Source organism: Protopterus annectens, chromosome 1.part0 (assembly GCF_019279795.1).
Source record: "Protopterus annectens isolate FY-2018-M chromosome 1.part0, PAN1.0, whole genome shotgun sequence".
Taxonomy (NCBI): Eukaryota; Metazoa; Chordata; order Ceratodontiformes; family Protopteridae; genus Protopterus; species Protopterus annectens.
In genome coordinates, this window is record NC_056725.1 from 214,709,231 (window position 1) to 214,732,595 (window position 23,365).

Consider the following 23,365-nt stretch of genomic DNA (forward strand, 5'->3'; position numbering starts at 1 on the left):
TTGTTTCCCAATGTAGGTGAAAAATATCCATTGGTCCTTTTATTTTTAACTTCTTTATATAGTTCACATAACATATTAGTAGGATACCCTCTTTTTGAAAACATTCCTACTAGATTGTCACATTCCATTTCAAAATCCTGCTCTAAGGTCACCATTTTTGCTGCCCTTACAAATTGTTTTTTTACCACCATCTTTTTATTGGGCAGTCGCGGTGGTGCAGCTGTTAGCATTACCACCTCACAGCAAGAGGTTATTCGGTTCAATCCTCGGCTGAGGTGCCTTCTGTGCGGAGTCTGCATGTCCTCCCTGTGGTTGTGTGGGTTTCCTTCAGGTGCTCTGGTTTCATCCCAACGACATGCTGTAGGTGGATTGGACACTCTAAATTTGTCCAAGGTGTCCATGTGTGTGCCTTCTGTGGAAGGTTGGGCACCAGGCTGGCAACTTGACACTGTAAAACTCCACTGCCAATCATGAGCAGACAGGTGATCCGCTGTGGCAGCCCCTAACCGGGAAAAGCTAGAAGAAGACCACCACCTTTTTATTCCCAATTGTATGGGCACTGGTGAAATGTAGAAATGAATTTGAATAAGTAGGTTTTCTATAGATTTTAGCTATAGATCTTTTATTTACTGTATCTTTGATTAGATTAACATCCAAATAGTTAATACTAGTTCTTCCTACTTCATGTGTGAAATGTAAATATGTAGTTGTATTATTGATATACTCAATAAAATTACTTAACACCCCTTGATTATCTTGCCACAAAATAAAAATATCATCCAAAAACCTTAGATAGACCTGGATGTTTTGTGCATATGGGCTGCTAAAAATATACTGTTCTTCCCAGACTGCCATTACAGTGTTAGCAAAAATCGTGCCACGTGGCGACCCCATGGCCACTCTAACCTGCTGCTGAATGAAATTATTTTTTTAGTATCATTTCAAACAAATGAACATACAAGGTGATCTTAGTTTGTATAACCCCTTGCTTTTGTAAAAATACACTAACAGCTTCTAGTGCTTCCTCATGAGGTATCCAAGTAAAAAGATCCTTTATGTCAATTGTGAGAAATAAACTATTTAAATACTCCTTGCCATTCATTATGTCTAATAAGTGCCATGAGTCCTTACAAATCTGAGAACAACTCATTACCATCTTTTTCATTTTGTTATCAAGGTATTTTGCTGACGCATAGGTGATGAAATTGCGTCTATATACTATGGGTCGCATAGGTGTATTTTCCACACTCTTGTGTACCTTTGGTACTCCAAAAATGGTGGGAATCACTGGGGAAATATTATTCGGATAATTATATTCTTCCATGGTTATTCTATGCTCTGAAAACATATCATTGAGCAAAGCATATATTTTCTTGTAGGCTGTATTAACTTAATTTCTGCTAACTTCTTGATATGTAACTTGGGATAATATTTCATCCATTCTTTTTTCATAGTCAAATACATCCATTATTACTAACCCCCCCTTTATCTGGTTTCATAATTCTTAAGAACTTACATATCACCCCACATTGGGGGTGCAGGGGAATTGTCCCCCTGCTTATGTGTGTATGAGATGTGTATGTGTGTAGTTTTGTTTGTTTATGTTGTGATGTGGGTGTTGTGGTGTATGTATGATGTAGTATGTGCGGTTTGTTCGGTGTTATGAGTTTTGCAGTTTTGGGTTCGGGGTTTTGTTGTTTTGGTGTTATGTGGATTTAGTTTCATGGTCTTGAGATACTGAAAGTCGATCTTTCAGTATTTCAAGATACTGAAGTGAATCTATATACATATATATATATATATATATATATATATATATATATATATATATATATATATACACACATATACACACACACACACACACACACACACACACACACACACACACACACACACACACACACACACACACACACATAAATATATATACATGTATATTGTGTGCATGCATGTGTGCATGAAAAACATGTTGGCCACATATATGCATATATAGTGAGTCAAGACTTATTTCCTGTAACTGAGAAAATGCATGCAAGTGGCCATCTCTTGTCATGAATGATACTGTCCTAAGAAGCATCAGCCTCAGATGGAAACTGTGGACTGCCAGTGTCTGTAGCATCATGTCAGTCAGCAGACAAACACTAACTGTCTTGGATATCTGATGACATATCAGCTGGTGATCACCCTCAGAAATATCACCCATATCCATATGGCAGTGAGTACGAGGGACTAAAGCTCTGAAATGTTAATGATCTGCTTCCTGTTGTCTGGGGATACAAGACTTGATTTATTTCACCTCTATATGCCTACTGTGTGACTTAGCAAGTCACTTAACCAGACAGTGCTCCAGGATTGTCCTTGGAAGGGACACATGGTCAGTGGGCTTATTTAGTTAATGTTAAAAAAGTTAAATAAAATAAAGATTAAAAAAAAAGATTGCTGACACCCAATATCAGTAATGTAATTGCTTTCTCAGATTCTATGACAGAACCCTCATCAGCAGACTGTAGTTCATAAAAAAGTAGTCCAAACCACAAATTGGAAGAAATGAGTGCCTCAATTGAACCAACTTGACAAAACAAAAAATAGAAGCACCAGGAGCCACAAGCCACAGGAACAGACTTTATTGAATCCAAGCACTAAAATCCGCAAAGAAACGCTGAACTACTTCTCTGCGTTTTTCGTCATAAATATAACTTCATCAGCATACTAGATAAATTCAAACTGTTATTTTATATAGTCTTGTGACAAAACCTAACCAACCAGTGCATCCGTTTAATTACATCAATTCCTTTCAGAGTAATTCGGTTAATTAGTTTCTTATATACAACAGTATGAATGTCTCTATACAAGACTCACAATGTAATAATACATCCATTTCTTCCTAAACATCCTATTGAAAAAGTGTTTAAAAATGTTTAAAAAACACTGGGCCGGATTCACGAAGGCCTGCACGGAGTCTTAGAGTAAAGTAAGACTCCATGCAGCCATCATGTCCGACGAGCGATCCAGGAACAGCCTGTAGGGGCGTGTAAGAGAGCTCCTAAAACGGCTCTTACACGGACAGGGCTGGGATATGCAAATTACCTCAATTGCAGGTGAAAGGCATGCAGATGAGGTAGATTTGCGATTCAGGAAACCCGAACCTGTCCGAGTAAGAGCAGTGTTATTTGCAGAAATGTACTCAGTTGACAACTGAGTACCGTTCTGCAAATAGCAAAATGGAGCCATGACAGCTCCAAATAAAGGTTGCATCCAGTGCAGGAAGAATGCCAATGGCCAAATATATGGCTATTGGAAATGTTCCCTGATGTGAAATTAAAATAAAAGTAATTATTTTTTTGGCGATTTCCGATGTATAAGCGTAGCGCAGCGCAAATGGGCTGCGCTCTAAAACCCAGAATACTACAAATTAAAACCCACAAATGTGGATTTTATTGAAATTGTTAATGTACAATGCAAGGGAATGGCAGGCTGAAGACAACATGGCAACCGAGTAGAGGTTGCTAAGGGGGGAAGCTCAGTCAGTGGCATGTGTCAGCTGTCATTCACACATCATGGAAAGAGGTGTGTCAACAGGTAGGCTAGGGAAAGGCAAGAAATGGAAGGTGTATGCTGTGGATAACACCAAAGTTTTTTACTGAGCGGGTATGCACGTGTGTGCACGCGTGTAAACCCGAGTAAAACAGAGTGTGCGCGTGTAAGCATGAGTGCACCCATTTAAGCCGGATTAAGCATGTATAAGGCTGTTTAAAGAGTTGTAAGCGCGTTTACGCTGGTGTGCACGCATTTTAACCCGAATAAGCAAGTTTTAGTCCGTGTAAGCATGTGTGTGTGTGTGTGTGTGTATGTGTTAGCTGCTGTGCGCATGTTTGCGCTTGTGTGCATGGCGCTCCCCCCCCCCCGAGGAAACAGAAAGGAAAAAGGAAGCACAACAAATAGTAGGTAGCTACCAGGGAGTACTAGCGGAGCTAGCAGGTGAAAACAATCAGAATCATGCAATTACACAGGCAGCACACTAGCCCAGCCCAGCCTAGCACTTAAAACTCTACAAACAACAGTCCATTATGTTTCTCACAACAGACACTGCAGTAAGCTAATAGAAGTGAAAACTGAAAAAGCTTTACTTAGACAAAGAAATGTTAGGGACTGCCATTGCTGTTATAAGGCGACATATGCAACATGCTGAGGGTGGTGACAATGGAAATGCTGCTGGACAACCCACAGTGAGGAAGTGGAGAAGAGTGTACAGGCCCAGGGTAACCTACCAAGGGCTACATGAGCTGGAGATAGTGGAGCGCTATAGAGTGGAAAGAGACCTCCTGCAGCAAATTGTTGAGCTGTGCAGGCCACGCCTCACACACAGAACCAACAGAGGGGAACCCATCCCAGTGGAAACCAAGGTATGTGATGGCCTAAGAATATTAGCAACAGGTACCTTCCAGAGACCAACTTTTGATATGATGGGGATATCACAGGCATCAGCATCCAGGGTACTACACCAGTTCCTGGATGCATGTCAGCACATGTCGGTGATCATGTATATTTCCCCAATTCCTGTGAGGTATTGGCCAGCAATATGCGTCTCTTCCAGCAAATAGCGGAATACCCTGAGGTAGTGGGTGCAATAGACTGCACGCACATATGCATCAAAGCACCAGCCAGCGAGCGGGGTAGGGTCTACTTCAACCACAAGGGCTTCCCCTCCATCAATTGCCAGGTCATGTGTGATGCCAAGGGCATAATACTGAATGTGTGTGCAGGCTTCCCTGGAAGCTACCATGATTCCCATATCTGGCATCTGACGCAGCTGTACCAGACATTTGCCAATTGGGACATCCCACATGGTCACCTAATGGGGGATGCTGGCTATGCACTGGAGCCGTGGCTGATGACACCCATCAGAAACGCATACACACCTGAACAGGAATGCCATAATGAGGCACATACACAAACACGTAATGTAATAGAGCGTGTGTTTGGGCTGCTCAAGTCATGGTTCTGATGCGTGGACACATCTGGTGGAGCCTTGAAATACTCACCAACTACACGTACCCAAATTGTCACGGTATGTGCTATGCTACATAATATGATGCTGCAAAAACAGCTGCAGCAGGACCAGCATAGTCCTGGCCAAAACAGCCCCCCACCATTGCCAAGGCCATCACAGGCAGAGCGTGACTCAGAGGAGGAACAACCTGAGCCTGCCGCAGTAGGCAGAAGGAGGTGTGCCCAGTATGTTTTGGCCTTGGCAAAGAGGCAATGCATAGCACATACACTGGCTCAGTAGGAACTCTGGAAATGATACCTCTCTCCGACTTGCAGATGTAGAAAAAGGGATGCCTAAGTTGACACTACCTGCTTTCAAACATGTTCAGGGAGTGTAGTATGTGCATCCGACATAGGCAGCCCTGCAGCACCACCTAAGGCATGATTGCCATGTGTTAAGCAATATAAAGCAGTGCTAAACAGCATTTACCACCATGTAGTATATACAAACAAAATTGCACACACCAACTAGCACAACTGTGGTCAATGTTCAGTAATATTGGGCAACGTCCAGCAATGTTGGTGAATTTTGAGCAATGTCGGACAAGCCTGGTCTAAGTAGGGCATAGCTGAACAAAAGCCAACATGCTCATATCTGCTTAACTGGCCCTTAAGCAGTCTGGTCTGCTCAGTATGAAAATATAAAGCAGTGATGGGCCTTGAACCCAGAATACTGTGCACTATAGCCAAAGTACTGAACCACTAAACCATGACAGTATTGCAGTGGTCAGCCTGTATGAAGGAATGTTGATAAGTCTATGCAAAGTATTTCATGGAAACCCTGCAGGCACAGCATAATCCCTGTCGAGTTATGACACAAAGGTGAGTCCTGCAGTGAGAACAGAACCTGACTTCCAACACACACAGTATAAATGTTAATATCGGTCATGTTCACACATCAACAAATGTAGTGGACCTCAGATAGCAACATACTGAAAGGTCACACTGGGCATGCTCACACACGAATAAATGAGACAAATGTCAGGCAACAAAACACGGAATGGCAGAACTGGGCATGCTCACACACTTAGGCCATGTCTGAGTACAGCAGTGGGCCACGCATATCTGGCAGTTGCATGTGTTAACCCAGGAACCTGTCACTATACAGCAATCCACCCTGTGCACACAGTTATATGACAACAGACACATCTATAATATGGTGGAACCCTGTCATAATCAAATATGTTCTGCAGATACCGAAGTTGTTCATAGAAACTGGTAAATCAAAGATGATAAAGACCTGCAAACAGTATCAGCAATAAACATTGTGCATCTTGAACATTAGCATAGGTTCAGAGGTTGATACTAGGCTTTCTGCCCTAGGACATGTACAAGCCTAGCCAAAGTGTGTTTGGCATTCACAACCCTGTCAGACTACTACACTGTGTGTGTGAATAGTAGGTCACACAAGATAGCCCATGTACGTTTAGGCTAGTGTGCCTCTGTCTAGCAGGGACACAGAAGATATCCCAGGGGTAAACATATGATCACCCATGCAGTTGTCAAGATGTCCCCTGTAGGTGGTCAGTGGCTGGCTCTGCTATGTGAAACTGGGATTACATTCTGGGGTGAGTGGAGCCTCTGGGATAAGAATCTGTCCCTCCACAATGTCTTATTAACATTTGTGCTGAGGTATACGTCCCTGGAGTGTGTAGCTCCAAGGGAGTCGGATATCTTGAGGTGGAGCATGTCCAGTAATTCTGGGTTGGGTACATCTGTAAACAACAGGCACACATCATATCTGAGTAGGTAGTAAGCGACTGAGTAGAGCTGGAGTTACTGCATCTGAACTGTGCAGGGCATCTGTGTGAGTCCCTACATCTGCTTGGTGAGGAACTTCCGTGGCCAGTACAGTTGCTGCAGGTGTCGGTTAAGGTACACCCCAAATGTGGCATTGTAACCAAGCATGGATGTGATGAGTATAGGGGCACAATGACCTCACTCGATCTAGATGTGAAACCATATGGGATAAGGTGGCCCACATAGAAGGTGTGTCCAACCACTTTGGCAACGTGAATGTCAAAGGCAACAGTACAAACAAGTCATGTTCCCAAACCCCTAACAACTCCTACCATATGTAATGGAGTACTACCTATGTGGTAATGTGTGGGCATGTTGTTATTCCCAAAGGGGATGACTATACAACTAATGGCATTTAGCTGTAGGCCATGGCTCAGGCACCAGTCATCCATCTCTGTGAGACCCTGTTTAAGTATGCATGTGGCAGCTGGAGAGTTGATCATGGCACCCAGTTTGCAGTCAAGTGCAAACATGTTCAGCTATATTCCCCATGTGGTAGCCTGTACATCAGACAAATATATACTGAACAAGAGAGGTCCCAGGACCGAGCCGTGTGGGATGCCACGTGTAACTGGTGTATAGTCAGACATGGCACCTGCAATTCTGACCATGTGGGTGCTATCCCTGATCCAGGTATTAATCCATTATGTGAGATATGTGTCCATATCGACGCTGGTGAGCCTATGCATAATGGCCCAGTGGGTTATTGTGTTGAAGGGTTTTGCAAGGTTCAGGTAGACTGTGTGGACAGCTGTTCCTATGCCGATGGACCTGTTAGCCATTTAAAGAATACAAACAGGTTCAAGAGGCAAGATCTGCCCACAACAACACTGAAATGTGTAGGACACCATGTCTGTAGGTTCCCAGTGTCTATGTGTATGAGTCCCATGACAATACGCTCCATAGCTTTGCAGAACAGGCTACTTAAGCTTATAGGGCAATATTGTCTGTGGTCCGTTGTGGCAGAAACTCTGTGGAGCAGTACCACTGTCGCTGTACGCCATTCCTTGGGTACATATCCTGTGGTAACTCTGATATTGAACAGTGATGTAATGTGAGGGTTGCGTCTGTCATGATGCTCGTGTAAGATGCAGACTGGGACACCGTCTGGTTACATTGATACTGTGATGTATGCTTTGGGGAGGGCAGCACTCACCTGTTACTGTGTGATGTCAGGGAGGTTATACTCTGTTGGGATGGATAATTGCTCCTAGGGGGGATGGGTGGGAGACATCTGCACTGAACCTGTTTGCCAGGATGTTGGCAATGCCAGTGGGTTCAGGGTAGGTTTAGTCAGTATGCAGTAACTCACAGCATATCAGTGAGTGTCCACCCAGGTTCTTGACATAACTGAAGAAGGCCGTGTGATAGTCCTATGTGTCTGTTGCAATTGTCTGGTAGAAGCGGCCCTTAGAAAAGTTCATGAGTGATTGTAGCTGTCTGCTAGTACAGATCACAAATGCCTTCCCAGTCTAGGATTGTGCTCTATCATGTAGTAGCTTCCTCCTGACATTGTACAGCTTATTAATGGCTGGGGTCTACCAGTCAGGTCCCCTGCCATTGGAGTAGTGAGTCCTGTTGTTATTTGGGATAGCACAATCCATGCAGTCCACTAGGTGTCCATAGAATGTGTATGTAAAGGATGCAGCAGTGTGAGCCGTATTTGCCACTGTCTCAGGGTCTCTGAAGGATACCACCTTGCTTCGGTGAAGTGAGACGTTGGCTCATGAGAAGTTCACCAAGATTACCCAGGATGGGTGTTTGGAGGGTATGTGTATGTCCAGTGAGATACATGCATGTTCTGACCTTACCAATGAGGGGTATATCGCTGGTGTGGAACATAGAGTCCCCATGTTGGTGATGATCAGGTCCAATATGTATTCCCCCTTGTGGCTGTGCTGACTGGTTGTGCCATAGCATATGAGTCTACAAATTGTAGCGACTGTTGGGTGAGGGTGTCGGGGCTTGAGTAGTATCCCCAGTCAATAATTGTGTATATGAAGTCACACAATATAATAGTATTTGTGGAGACCTTCATATTCTCCATAGTTCCCACGAAAGCCGAGTGTGGTTCCTGAGTTTGGGAGTGTGATCTGTAGCAGGCAACAAACTGAAAGGCAGTATTACACAATGGTAGTTGTATATGTATGGTCTGTGATGCTTTGTGCAGTGCTACTAACCCGGAGGTGTGTGTATCTGTGATGTATATGGATACTCCCCATAGTTGTGTTGTCTGTTCCAAGACTTGTTGTCAGACAGCATGGTATGAAACATAACCTGGTAGTGCTGGTGTGCATAAGCGAGCCTGAACCAGGTGTCTGTCAGTGCACAGATATTGCTATCCTCCATACTGAGGAGAGTCCTAAGTGGCCGCAATATGAGGTTAACACAACTGTTGTTGAGCAGCATTACCCTTAGTTTCATTTAACCTGTAATGTCTATGGAGGTGGGTTTCTCTTCTGAGCCCTGCTTAAAAAAGGCACTGTGGTGGTAGCAAGAGCCTTAGCTAGCATTCCAAAGTCCAAGGGTGACAGGTGCAAGCTGTCCATAGTGAAGCTATGTGGCATGTTGAGCATGTCACCATAGGCTGACAGACACTGTATTCACAATGAATTAAACAAATTTGTTAGACACCTGTTAAATGTGATATGTGTGTCCGTATACTGTGACATCATAATTGGTGGGTGTAAGATGCTAGACAAGGTCAGGGTCATACTGGCCTGGGCTACATGATCAGAGTGTTCCTCCATGTAACATGTCATGTGATCCAGGGAGTAACGTCTGAGGTTATACATACCAGCATGGATAATGATGGTGCCAGTCCTGTACTTGCTTTGGAGTGATCTGACTGCCTGTGTTATGCGGCAGATCCTGGCACCCAACAGACAGCCCAAAGTGACTATTCCCTTGTTAGGGCTGGTGAGTGGTACGTCAGTGTGTCTGACAATAAGTGTCACCTATTACAAGTGTATTAGGTGTGTTGTTTAGCCCGAAGGGCAGTGACTGTGTGGCACACTGACATTGTGAACTATGTGATATGTGGGTATTGTAGTGGGGTAGCAGGTGTGTGTGTGTGTGTGTCTGCTTTGGAGGTCTCTGCTGCTTAGGTAGAGTACATTTACAGCATCTGAGTATGTCTATGTGTGATAATGTGGTTTGAGTGCTGTTGCTAGAGGATATGTGAGACTGATGTGTGGTGTGTGTGGTTACCTTCACCACCTGATAGACTGTGCCAGTCATGGGTCGAGAGAGTTCAGCACCCTATATGTCTATATAGGTGCATCTCACACATATATCTGAGTTTGTCGGGAGGAGAGGGTTGTCTGTGTACATGAGGCAGATGTGACATTGTGTCAATATCACAATATCCACCAGCTGGACTGAAGAGTACACACAAAACCGACCCCTGGACATGCCAGGATATTATCATGATATACTCTGTAGCCTGATCACAAAGGATCAGTAGGGTGTTAAGCGTGTAAAAGAGTATAACAGGGATTAGTGCTCATGTTCGTTGGTGTTTTGTAAAGAGTAGCTGAGAAGGAGTCCAGACTGAATCATGACACCTCCTTCAACTATGTCATAAATAGAAATGTACACCCATATATGTCCTGAGTCAGGGCCAACTGTACCTGAGTGACAATGCCGACATCATGACAGACAGGCCTCTATGTACATACGCATCTCCCACTGACAATAGTCCACATCATCATACCAGGAGATATCACATGTAGAATGGATGAGCAGCTACCCTCACTGCCAAAAGCATGGCAGCAAGTGGAATACATTGATTCCCAATATGTGTCATGCACAAACTACAGAACAAACAGATCATGCACCTGAACAGTCAGCTGAGCCTCACCCCCTACACAGGATGTGGAACTGTTGAATGTGTCGCAGCTACATATGGCACTCCCCACAAGTGTTGGTGCACAACACACCATGGGAAGTCAAGTCCAGTACGCCTATGAAGTCTGATCTGCAAGGTCATGGAGTCCATCATGGTTGCAGTCATAAACAGAGCTATTGGAAGCTGACATACACACAACCCTACTAACCGTGGTATGTTCATGTGCGGATCATGGTTCCCAAACATGCTAGACTGTTTGCAAGGCAGCCACCAAGGACATATATCAATGAACACATCTACACATGTGTCACATAGACTTTGAATAGCCCTTTATCAACATCCCAGACAGATGTAGTATCCACAAAACCAACAAGCTGTGCATAAATATGTGTTGACATATGACGGAATGTCAATGTGTCCACAGATAGATCACACAAGGTAAGGATTCTGAGGTCTTGTTCAAGCTGTTGACACCTGCTGACCCACATGGACCATTCCTGGAATGGCATAAAACAAAGTGTACACACATCACCATGTCCAGCCTGATGATGTCACCATCCTATAAATACAGCAGGAGAAGAAAAGCCAGTCAGTAAAGCAAATAGCGTGGTGTGTTAATGTGTCTTTCGCTAGTATCATAACATAGTTAAGTAGGGGTTTGAATCCTGCAAACAATGAGTGTGTATTTCCTTTAAGAGGTGTTCCCTTTTTGGAGACTGGGAAAACTCACTAAAAGAGGTACATTCCTCTTTGGAAAGTCTGATGATGTCACCATCCTACAAAAAAGTCTGATGATGTCACCATCCTACAAATACAGCAGGAGAAGGGAAACCAGCCAGTAAAGCAAATTGCGCGCCGTGTTAATGCAGCTCTCTCTAGTGTCATAACATAGTTAGGTAGGGGTTTGAATTCTGTAAACAGAGTGTGTGTGTGTGTGTGTGTGTGTGTGTGTGTGTGCACGTGGGGGGGTGTGTATGTGTGCAGTTTCCTTTGAGAGGTGTTCCCTTTTTGTAGACTGGGGAAACTCACTAAAAGAGGTACATTCCTCTTTGGAAAGTCTGATGATGTCACCATCCTACAAATACAGCAGGAGAAGCAAAGCCAGCTAATAAAGCAAATAGTGCACCATGTTAATGCGCCTATTTCTAGCATCATGACATAGTTAGGTAGGGGTTTGAAACCTGCAAACAGAGTGTATGTGTGTAGTTTTCTTTGAAAGGTGTTCCCTTTTTGGAGACTGGGAAAACTCACTAAAAGAGGTACATTCCTCTTTGGAAACTCTGATGATGTCACCATCCTACAAATACAGCAGGAGAAGAGAAACCAGCCAATAAAGCAAATACTGCGCCGTGTTAAAGCATTTCTCTCTAGTGTCAGAACATAAGTAGGGGTTTGAATCCTGCAAACAGTGAGTGTGTGTGTGTGGGGGGGTGTATGTGTGCAGTTTCATTTGAGAGGTGCCCCCTTTTTGGAGACTGGGAAAACTCACTAAAAGAGGTACATTCCTCTTTGGAAAGTCTGATGATGTCACCATCCTACAAATACAGCAGGAGAAGAAAAGCCCATCAGTAAAGCAAACAGTGTGCTGTGTTAATGTGTCTTTCTCTAGTATCATAACATAGTTAGGTAGGGGTTTGAATCCTGCAAACAATGAGTGTGTATTTCCTTTAAGAGGTGTTCCCTTTTTGGAGACTGGGAAAACTCACTAAAAGAGGTACATTCCTCTTTGGAAAGTCTGATGATGTCACCATCCTACAAATAAGTCTGATGATGTCACCATCCTACAAATACAGCAGGAGAAGGGAAACCAGCCAGTAAAGCAAATTGCGCGCTGTGTTAATGCAGCTCTCTCTAGTGTCATAACATAGTTAGGTAGGGGTTTGAATTCTGCAAACAGAGTGTGAGTGTGTGCGTGGGGGGGTATGTGTGCAGTTTCCTTTGAGAGGTGTTCCCTTTTTGTAGACTGGGGAAACTCACTAAAAGAGGTACATTCCTCTTTGGAAAGTCTGATGATGTCACCATCCTACAAATACAGCAGGAGAAGCAAAACCAGCTAATAAAGCAAATAGTGCACCATGTTAATGTGCCTATTTGTAGCATCATGACATAGTTAGGCAGGGGGTTGAATCCTGCAAACAGAGTGTATGTGTGTAGTTTTCTTTGAAAGGTGTTCCCTTTTTGGAGACTGGGAAAACTCACTAAAAGAGGTACATTCCTCTTTGGAAAGTCTGATGATGTCACCATCCTACAAATACAGCACGAGAAGAGAAACCAGCCAATAAAGCAAATACTGCGCCATGTTAAAGCGTTTCTCTCTAGTGTCAGAACATAAGTAGGGGTTTGAATCCTGCAAACAGTGAGTGTGTGTGTGTGTGCGTGTGGGGGGGGTGTATATGTGCAGTTTCATTTGAGAGGTGTTCCCTTTTTGGAGACTGGGAAAACTCACTAAAAGAGGTACATTCCTCTTTGGAAAGTCTGATGATGTCACCATCCTACAAATACAGCAGGAGAAGGGAAACCAGCCAGTAAAGCAAATTGCACGCCGTGTTAATGCAGCTCTCTCTAGTGTCATAACATAGTTAGGTAGGGGTTTGAATTCTGCAAACAGAGTGTGAGTGTGTGCGTGGGGGTGTGTGTATGTGTGCAGTTTCCTTTGAGAGGTGTTCCCTTTTTGTAGACTGGGGAAACTCACTAAAAGAGGTACATTCCTCTTTGGAAAGTCTGATGATGTCACCATCCTACAAATACAGCAGGAGAAGCAAAACCAGCTAATAAAGCAAATAGTGCACCATGTTAATGCGTCTATTTCTAGCATCATGACATAGTTAGGTAGGGGTTTGAATCCTGCAAACAGAGTGTATGTGTGTAGTTTTCTTTGAAAGGTGTTCCCTTTTTGGAGACTGGGGAAACTCACTAAAAGAGGTACATTCCTCTTTGGAAAGTCTGATGATGTCACCATCCTACAAATACAGCAGGAGAAAAGAAACCAGCCAATAAAGCAAATACTGCGCCGTGTTAAAGCATTTCTCTCTAGTGTCAGAACATAAGTAGGGGTTTGAATCCTGCAAACAGTGAGTGTGTGTGTGTGTGTGTGTGTGTGTGTGTGTGTGGGAGTGTATGTGTGCAGTTTCATTTGAGAGGTGTTCCCTTTTTGGAGACTGGGAAAACTCACTAAAAGAGGTACATTCCTCTTTGGAAAGTCTGATGATGTCACCATCCTACAAATACAGCAGGAGAAGAAAAGCCAGTCAGTGAAGCAAATAGCGTGCTGTGTTAATGTGTTTTCTCTGGTATCATAACATAGTTAGGTAGGGGTTTGAATCCTGCAAACAATGAGTGTGTATTTCCTTTAAGAGGTGTTCCCTTTTTGGAGACTGGGAAAACTCACTAAAAGAGGTACATTCCTCTTTGGAAAGTCTGCTGATGTCACCATCCTACAAAAAAGTCTGATGATGTCACCATCCTACAAATACAGCAGGAGAAGGGAAACCAGCCAGTAAAGCAAATTGCGCGCCGTGTTAATGCAGCTCTCTCTAGTGTCATAACATAGTTAGGTAGGGGGTTGAATTCTGCAAACAGAGTGTGAGTGTGTGCGTGGGGGGGGTGTATGTGTGCAGTTTCCTTTGAGAGGTGTTCCCTTTTTGTAGACTGGGGAAACTCACTAAAAGAGGTACATTCCTCTTTGGAAAGTCTGATGATGTCACCATCCTACAAATACAGCAGGAGAAGCAAAACTAGCTAGTAAAGCAAATAGTGCACCATGTTAATGCACCTATTTCTAGCATCATAACATAGTTAGGTAGGGGTTTGAATCCTGCAAACAGAGTGTATGTGTGTAGTTTTCTTTGAAAGGTGTTCCTTTTTGGAGACTGGGAAAACTCACTAAAAGAGGTACATTCCTCTTTGGAAGGTCTGATGATGTCACCATCCTACAAATACATCCGTAGAAGGGAAACCATCCAATAAAGCAGATAGCGCGCCATGTTAATACACTGTTCTCTAGTATCATAACATAACTAGGTAGGGGTTTGAATCTTGCAAAAACTGACTGTGTGTGTGTCAATGCGGTGTGGGTTTTGCTTTTACTATGGTATGACATAGTATGATTACAAGAGTAACTGCATTGCACACATCAGGTATCTGCGTGGCAAATATATATGTGTACATATCCCCTCAATCAGTACATAGGTGTGAAGCCTGCATACTACATGAATACATTTGTTTCCATTGACAGGTTGTGCCGCTGCTTCTCAGATCATAGGTCGCATATGTATGTATGTGACAAGGCCGTCCACTGTTGTGTTCTGTGGCCAAGGTCATCTGTGGCACACACACCCATGACAGTTACTTAAGAGTAGTGTGAGTGAGGGTATATGCCTGGGGTATATGTCAGACATGGTCATACACAACAAAGACTGCCAAGAATGGACAGTCTTTATAGGTGCCTTGCGGATATGTATTCAGGCCTCTAATGTCTTATGTGATACACCTTGGGACTCCACAATACCTATGGATATGTGGATACCAAGGGACACATGACATAACATGAGGTTGTATGTACACATTGGTACCCAACATATATGTTGAGGGCTACCACCTGTGTGGTACTGACAGGATAGTATGTATAGTACATGAGGATGACTATGCCATAGTCGGCTTAATGCTATACAGCATGTATCAGACAACAGGTATCTGTCTGTATGATACCCATGTTTAGGATATGCGTCCCATCCAGGGAATGCATTGTAGGCCAATTCATGCATTTCCAGATTTGGATGGACACATCCCTAGTGTGTCTGCATGTACCTAAGGGGGCTATATGCCAAAAATGTGTGGTCACAGGAATGGGTGACAGTCATTACCACTGGTTAGTGCTATAGTGTAGCACCGGAAGGATCCAATTGTTACTGGGTTCCCTACTACTGAGTGTCATTTGTCAGGACATCATCCAATGATTGCTTATAGTCATGCTGTTGAGGTTGTGTATACTATCAGACCGCAAATCATTGACAGATATTAATGGTATCACCCACAGCATAGTGTCAACCCATGTCATACACACGTCTACCCATGTTAGTCCATAACTGTAGTAGAATGCATACTGGCCATTGAAAGATACTATGAGATGTTAACAATGTGTACGACAGGGTATGCCACACGTCCCATGTGTCCACTATGCACGTACATCCAGACAGTGCGCACCCACCATGTTCACAGATGTACACTTGCTAATCTGTACTGCACACATCACACACGTACTGTCCACTCACTAACACATGCTGGCAACACATTACACTTCAGCCAAGTGGTACATGGGTGGACAATACATACTCAGACCTAACAGTGGTGTAAACAATGCTACATTGACAATCAGAGCTTTGATGCATAATGTCTGCTCAGATATACCTACAAGGATGTCGTTACACTTCCTTGTTGACAACTTGCTATTATTGCTACACTGCTATAGTGTCACCCTGTGCATCAGCACCATGATAGCTTGTCCCTCCATCAATGATGCAGATGACAGGAGGTGACACAGGTATCATCATATGCACAGGGTGTTTTGTTGTTTGCCAGAGCCTGACATTGACCCATCCAATCGACATGACTGTGTGTGTGTGTTTGTGTGTGTGCATGTGTGCGTGTGTGTGTGTGTGTGTGTGTGTGTGTGTGTGTGTGTGTGTGTGTGTGTGTGTGTGTGTGTGTGGGACAACAGTACAGTATGGCCAGTGTTGATGTAATGTGTGTGTATGTGTGAGCCCTAGTTGTTTGGTTAATGTGTGTGTCTCTGCATGCACACAGCTCCACCATGTGACTGACATATACGGTAGTTTGTGGGACAGCCACAGACTGTACCTGCTAGGCTGTACGGATCACTGTCTCCGGCCACGGACACAGTACCTGTGCCTGGCAGGGGTGCTACGGACAGTATCAGGCACCAACCCTGACTGGGTACTGTCATCAGAGGCAGAGGTATGACGACTGGACCCATGTCCCTGCTGGGACTGGCCAGAGCCATGTGCATGTGGTCTACTGGGATGGTCAATGGACAGGCCAGCCCAAGAATTGCTGGGGCTGGTACTGCCACTACAGGAGCGGCTGTGAAATGTGGGCCATCTGCGACCACTGCCAGCTGTTGCTGTTACTGGCATGCATCCGCGTCGACATCGCAGCCATCCCGCACGGTCCTGGCTCATGGAAGACATGTTGTGGAGGGCATCTAATGTCTTCCCCCCAACATCTATCAATGACCTCGGTGCAAGTCCGGAAGGCACTGGCAAGGTCACGGATGCTGTCATTGATAGCGGTGTAATGTGCCCTCTGCGCCCTAAGTCCCTGCCTAGTGTACCATTCCATACGTGCCTGAGCCTGCATTACAGCCCGGAACATACTGGTCATCATAAGACCTGTGAGGGCACGCCTGCCAGGGGCAATAGGACCAGTGGTGCTCCCCAGAGAACCCCTGGACCTCTGCCTATGTAGTACCATTCTGGGTCTGCAGCTATGGCTGCTGTGAGGGGATGCAAGTGCCATGGGTACCACACTCTCCTGGTCAATGCCAACTGTATGCTGTCCATCGCCTATGGCCATTGGTGGTGAGGGATGTATTGACAGTATGAGTGTGCACATAGATGGGGTTGAACGCTGTGTACTGTCAACTGGCGGACCAATGACAGACACTGTCAAATCTTCCTGTGCCAAAATACATGTGTCATCATCACCACTATTCGTGGCAGTGGCTTCAGGTTGCCTGCTGCTTTCGCCAACCCCTAACTCAGCACTTGTGAGAGGAAGACAAGAAACACACTTTACGGTCTGCACATCCACACATGCACACATGCACATATGGACACATGCACATATGCACACATGGACACATGCACACATGCACACCTCACTACAGCACATACACATACATACCAGCAATCCAACACATACTCTATAGTGGGTGAAGGTGGGTGTCAGTATCACAAGGTAGACAGTCACCACACACGTCAGCATGCAGAATATGTGTTGCACAAGACCATGCAGTGCAAGTGTAGATGCCCCTATTAAATGGCAGTATACATGGCTTTGATGCAACTGTGCAGTTGTTCAGTGATTGGCTACACCCTGGAACGCAATGTGTACATGGACACAACATTGCTGTGCAGGTATTATCAGCTCTGCAATGCCCTGTGCACCATCACTCACAAGTATACATGCCACGGCTGCATGTGTTATCTGTGTGACACATAGATATCCATGTCTGTGTGCAGTGTCTGTGTCCATAGCAGATAATAGTGGGCACGGGTGTAGCACATGCATGCTATGTACACACACGGGATGTGCGGTGCATGTTGATGTGAAGGAATCTCAATGCTCGACATGGCCAGTGTACAGTGGTTATGGTGAGTGTGGGACATATTGCAGATATGTGGGTGCCAGACATTGCATGGCATGCTACACAACTGCAACATCACCACACATACCCAATGTGTGTCAAGTGACCTATGCATCCACTAGCATTCCAGGACATATATGTGACACTTTGTGTGGATGGTGACTGCTGTGCATATTGTGTATACTGGCATATGTAAGCACACAGACAACATGCTATGCATATTGTGTATAGGTGCATATGCTTGCACACACACAACACTGAGGTGCAAAGCAATGACTGCTATGAGTAGTACTGTGGTCACTGTAACTGGATGGGGTGTAGTATCCTGTGCCATCAACATGCATCTTGTGGTCACTCACTGCTACTAATGTGTGCAAGACCACCGCCTAGCATGCTGTACCTGAACTGCAGTACCGTGGCTACATTCACAATTACGCAGCCACCTTGCACATGGGTGTGTGAGGTGCCCAATAGGGAGCATTGCCTAACATGACTGTTTTATGTGTTGCAGAGTGTTGCACAGCCCCATGATAGGCCTCTACCCCTGAGGTACATCATGTGTGTGTGCATGACATGTGGGATACTGAAGTCTGACCTTACAGCGGGTGTGTGTTAATGCCAAATGTAGCATGTTTTTGTGTACTGTGTATGATAAACGTGTTCTGTTGTGTACAGTTGTAGCAACTATGCATATCCAATGTGCAGTACAGTGTTGCCACAATTGTGTCTTCTGCACTGTGCATTGCATGTGATTGAGGCAGCTACTGGCTTTACTGAGATGATTGATGTCTCACAGCAAACATGCACAGAATGCATTATGCGTAGGTGTGTTACGTGCACATGGCCTACACCTCACCTATGACATGCACATTTCATTACCAATATTAAAGTGTTAACACACTCACCAGCATGTATTGTCTGCCCTGCTGTCACACCAGAGGGACCTAGAAGAATATGACACAGTTTGTCATTGGCCACAACTGTGGCATTGCTACTGTGAGTGTGCTAAACAACAGTGGAACAACAGTCAACAGTCACAGGTGTATGGATACTATTCCAAATATCAGTATTGCACACGTTAGGCAGCACAACTGCTAAACACACAGTACACATCTCACATATGCATATTCTAACAATGTAGGTCACGGTAGTCTACAGCTAGGGCGTATTACCTGCATGCTCCATGTCATCCTGCTGGGTGGCTCCGGCCTCCATGATGACACATGTGTGATGCTGTTGCTGCTGTAGGCCAGCAGCCACCACACTTAAGAGCAGCTCCTCCACTCTGGTGAAGGGGAGATGTATGGCTGCCCCACCACCTGTGGCAAGCTGTTGCCTATGGATACCAGACACATGACGCAGGACATGTCTAATTAAATCACTGCAGTGATGGCGTACCTGCTCATATGTCCAGTTATGCATGCCTATGTCATTTACCTGGCGAACAAGGTCTTGCCACAGTGCAGTACGGTCATGCTGGTGCTGGCTGGCCCTGGAAAAAAAGCAGGTTATAGTGCTGCACCAGGCTGTTCAGAATTTCCTGCTCCTCTGCAGCTGAATACGATGGGTTACGTTGATGAGCCATAACCCTGGAAGACAATTAAATGATATGTGTGAGCATGTTAAGTGGCACACTTAACATTATGAAGTACAGATGTCACTTAACTGCCATATATAGCATCTATCTGTCTATCAGAGGATACACACATTCAATACCACATATCAGTGCTCAGCCCACAACTGGCTGACAGTGCCTGCAACACTCTGTATAACACACCAGTATACACCAGTAGTCGGCACACTGTTTGGGATACAATGCACAACCTCGCCCCGGGGGTATATATCAAGCTAATGCATGAAGAAATATGTAATCCAATGCAATTAATGTTATGTACATTTACAGTATTACCGGTAAACCACCCTAGTCTTTGATGCCGTACCCCTACCTAACATATGTGCACAGTTGTTAATATAGCTGGCATACTGCTGTAACAGAGTATACATGTTGCTAGGCACACACACATACCCTGTAACACACATGTCATTGTGAAATCCAGAAGCAAAAAGACACCACACTCTCCGTAAGCTGCCCAACACAGTTCTATTGTCAAATCAACACTTCCGTACTTTTGGCAAACACTTCAAACATTTAGAAGTAAACCAGTAAAACGAGCAAGTAGATGTAAAGAATCCTTTATTCCACAGCACAACAACGAATGAAACACAAAGGTAACCACAAAGCTTTTGCCCAGAACGGCTTTCAAGTGTACTGGGTTGTTGCACAGCTCCATTTTTAAATTAAAACAACCCTATCATGTGATTAAATTAATTGAATTATTACCATCAATTAAATATGTTTAAATCATTTAAAAACATTTTTTGTGTTGAATGAATATACTTCCATTTCTTTGAAATACATTAAATGCTTTCATTAAACTTGTAAATGCTTATTGCATAATTAATAAAACATTTTAGAAAAATCATCAAGATGTAACATGAAGTTCTTATTTAAAAAATGTATATATAAATGCATTGCAAACTTATATTGAAATACAGTACATTCCACTAATAAATTACTAAAATTAGCCATTATTACTAAAAAATTAAAAAATCATGTTCTAGCTTAATGTACATAACTAGACATGTTTTAGTAGGTTTTATAAAATCCATTATTCTTGTGTAGCACTATGTTATTCCCTCACTTGTTATCATAACCTGTTACAGAAATATATATTTGTTATAAATATACCTAAAAGGTGTATCTGTATGTGTGTGCTTCATTTTAACCTATTTCTTTTGGCTCTAAGAATGTCACCAATACTAATCCCCTCATTTAAGCCTGGATGCTTTGTCGCATTAAGCTTTAGCTGCCAGATTAACTCCTTTATGCCAAGAGCCGTCTCCCAGTCTCCACCCCTTAAGTCTTGTCTTGCCCTATCAACAACAAAAAATTTTAATGACATGTTCTTACAATTCAGGGAGTGCTTATAAAAGGCATTTGTTTCTTTTTTTGTTTTTTTTTTGTTTTTTTTGTTTTAATATCATTTATTAATTTATTCATTTAACATGTCATTGTGGGCATGGTACAGGCATCATTAAACACACATCGGACATACATACAACACACAGATGTATGCCGACACAGATGAGCATTACCTGTGTACCTTATAGTACTGCGTGCCCCTATTTACAGATACCTATGCCTGTGGTATGTAATCTGTGCAGACTACAGAAAACACACAAGACAGTGTTACCAGGGACTGTGAACATACACCATACTGTGCTGTTTAGGCCTACAGCTTCAGGTAGTACAACAGTCCATATGTGAGCTTGATTCACCAGCAGTACCACTTACTGAGCATACATGTATTGCTTCAGCCTACATTGGGACACCACAGTCGTACACAAGGAACTACGTCACAACATATGCCATCCTACTATGTCTGCATCCCAATAACAGACACATCTTTCTCCGGCCTCACACCTAGAACACAAACTACCATGACAGACACAACCTCACACTAAGCTATCACACCTTTACAAACCTTGCACACACTCACTTTCACACTCATTCCACCTCACATAGCAGGTATTGCACTGAGTACATGTGTGTGTGCATTGTGTCATATGTAGGTAATATGCTATTGGCCTTAGGGCCTAGAGCAGCCTAGCCATATGATACCCTGGCCTTTGACACACATGTAATGTGATTTCACTTGCTCCTGTCAACTGGATACACAGAGGTGACTCCCAGGGCATATTACCTATCTCCAAAACAATCATCAGGGCTATGTATGACATCTGCTAATGAGGAGCCTTGTTTGTTCATGCTGGGTGGTTTAGTCCAGAGTATGGCATATTTGTGGATAGGAACCTGTACCTCCAGCATGTGCTGTTTAGTGAGGTGACAAGGATTAGGGCCCTAGGTCATGTAGACCGGAGGGATTGTGAGGTGTTGTCATGGTGGTTGGCCGACTGCTATGGGTGTGACATACCTCTGTATGTCCGGCAGTGGTAACCTCTGGGTGGGTGGTGTGCAACGCACTCTAGCTGTGGTTTGTGAGTCAGTCTGCATAGGGCATGTGTTTGAGGGCAGTATTACTCTTTGTTAGGTATGTCTGTGGCCTTTCCACTTGCTGTGGTTGTCATGTGAGGTACATACCTCATGGGGCATTGTGATGAGTAGAGGAGAACACCGACCTATATTTCCCTAGATGACACACTTTTTGTGATGACATGTACCACATAGACAGATTACATTACTACTGTTGTCACTGTGATTACCAAAGGGAAGCCTACTGTCCACGTGTGTCCCGTGTACCCTTCTGACACCATCAGTGTTAGGCAGGCTACCACCTATGTGGCAGTTACTGTGTAAGGTGTTTTGGAATGGGGTATGGCACTGCGGTATCAACACTTGTGTTCAGTCCATGCCTTGGACAACAGGCACCTGTTGCAGTACATATGACCCCATGTCTCCCTCACTCTCTCTCGTATATATATATATTATATATATATATATATATATATATATATATATACACACATACATACATATATGCATATCTATCCATATCTATCCGTATCTATCCATATCTATCCATATCTATACATACCTATTCATATCTGTACATATCCATACATATCCATACATATCTATATATATCTATATATATCTATATATATCTACGGATATCCATATATATCCATATATATCTATATATATTCATATATATCGATATATATCTATATTTATCCATATATATCCATATATATCTAATTATATCCATATATATATATATATATATATATATATATACACACACATATATATGTATATATACACGTATATATACACATACGTGTAAACAACCATTGCTGTACATATAGCTGCACATATAGGCACATATACTTCCCACCTTTCATGGTGGGGATGTCAATTATGCAACAGTTGTGAGACATATGGTTATGTAATACTATTGCACAATGTTGTGCAGAATGCATTCTGCTGTCCTCAGGCCGTATAGCTGTTGCAGGCCTCACTGCCTGTAGCTCAGTCCCACAGCGTTTAACACCACATGACATATACTGGCACTGCTTGCTTTCTGCAATGCCACACACTACAACCTACATACATATGTGCACATAGCAGCCTTTGACAACATACTTATGTCCAGCCTTCACTAACAGTTGCAGTATGTCCCTTGCCCTATGCAAATGTGCATGTACATATAGATATGGACTGCTGCCACATATGGATGATTCACAGTATGTAGAGT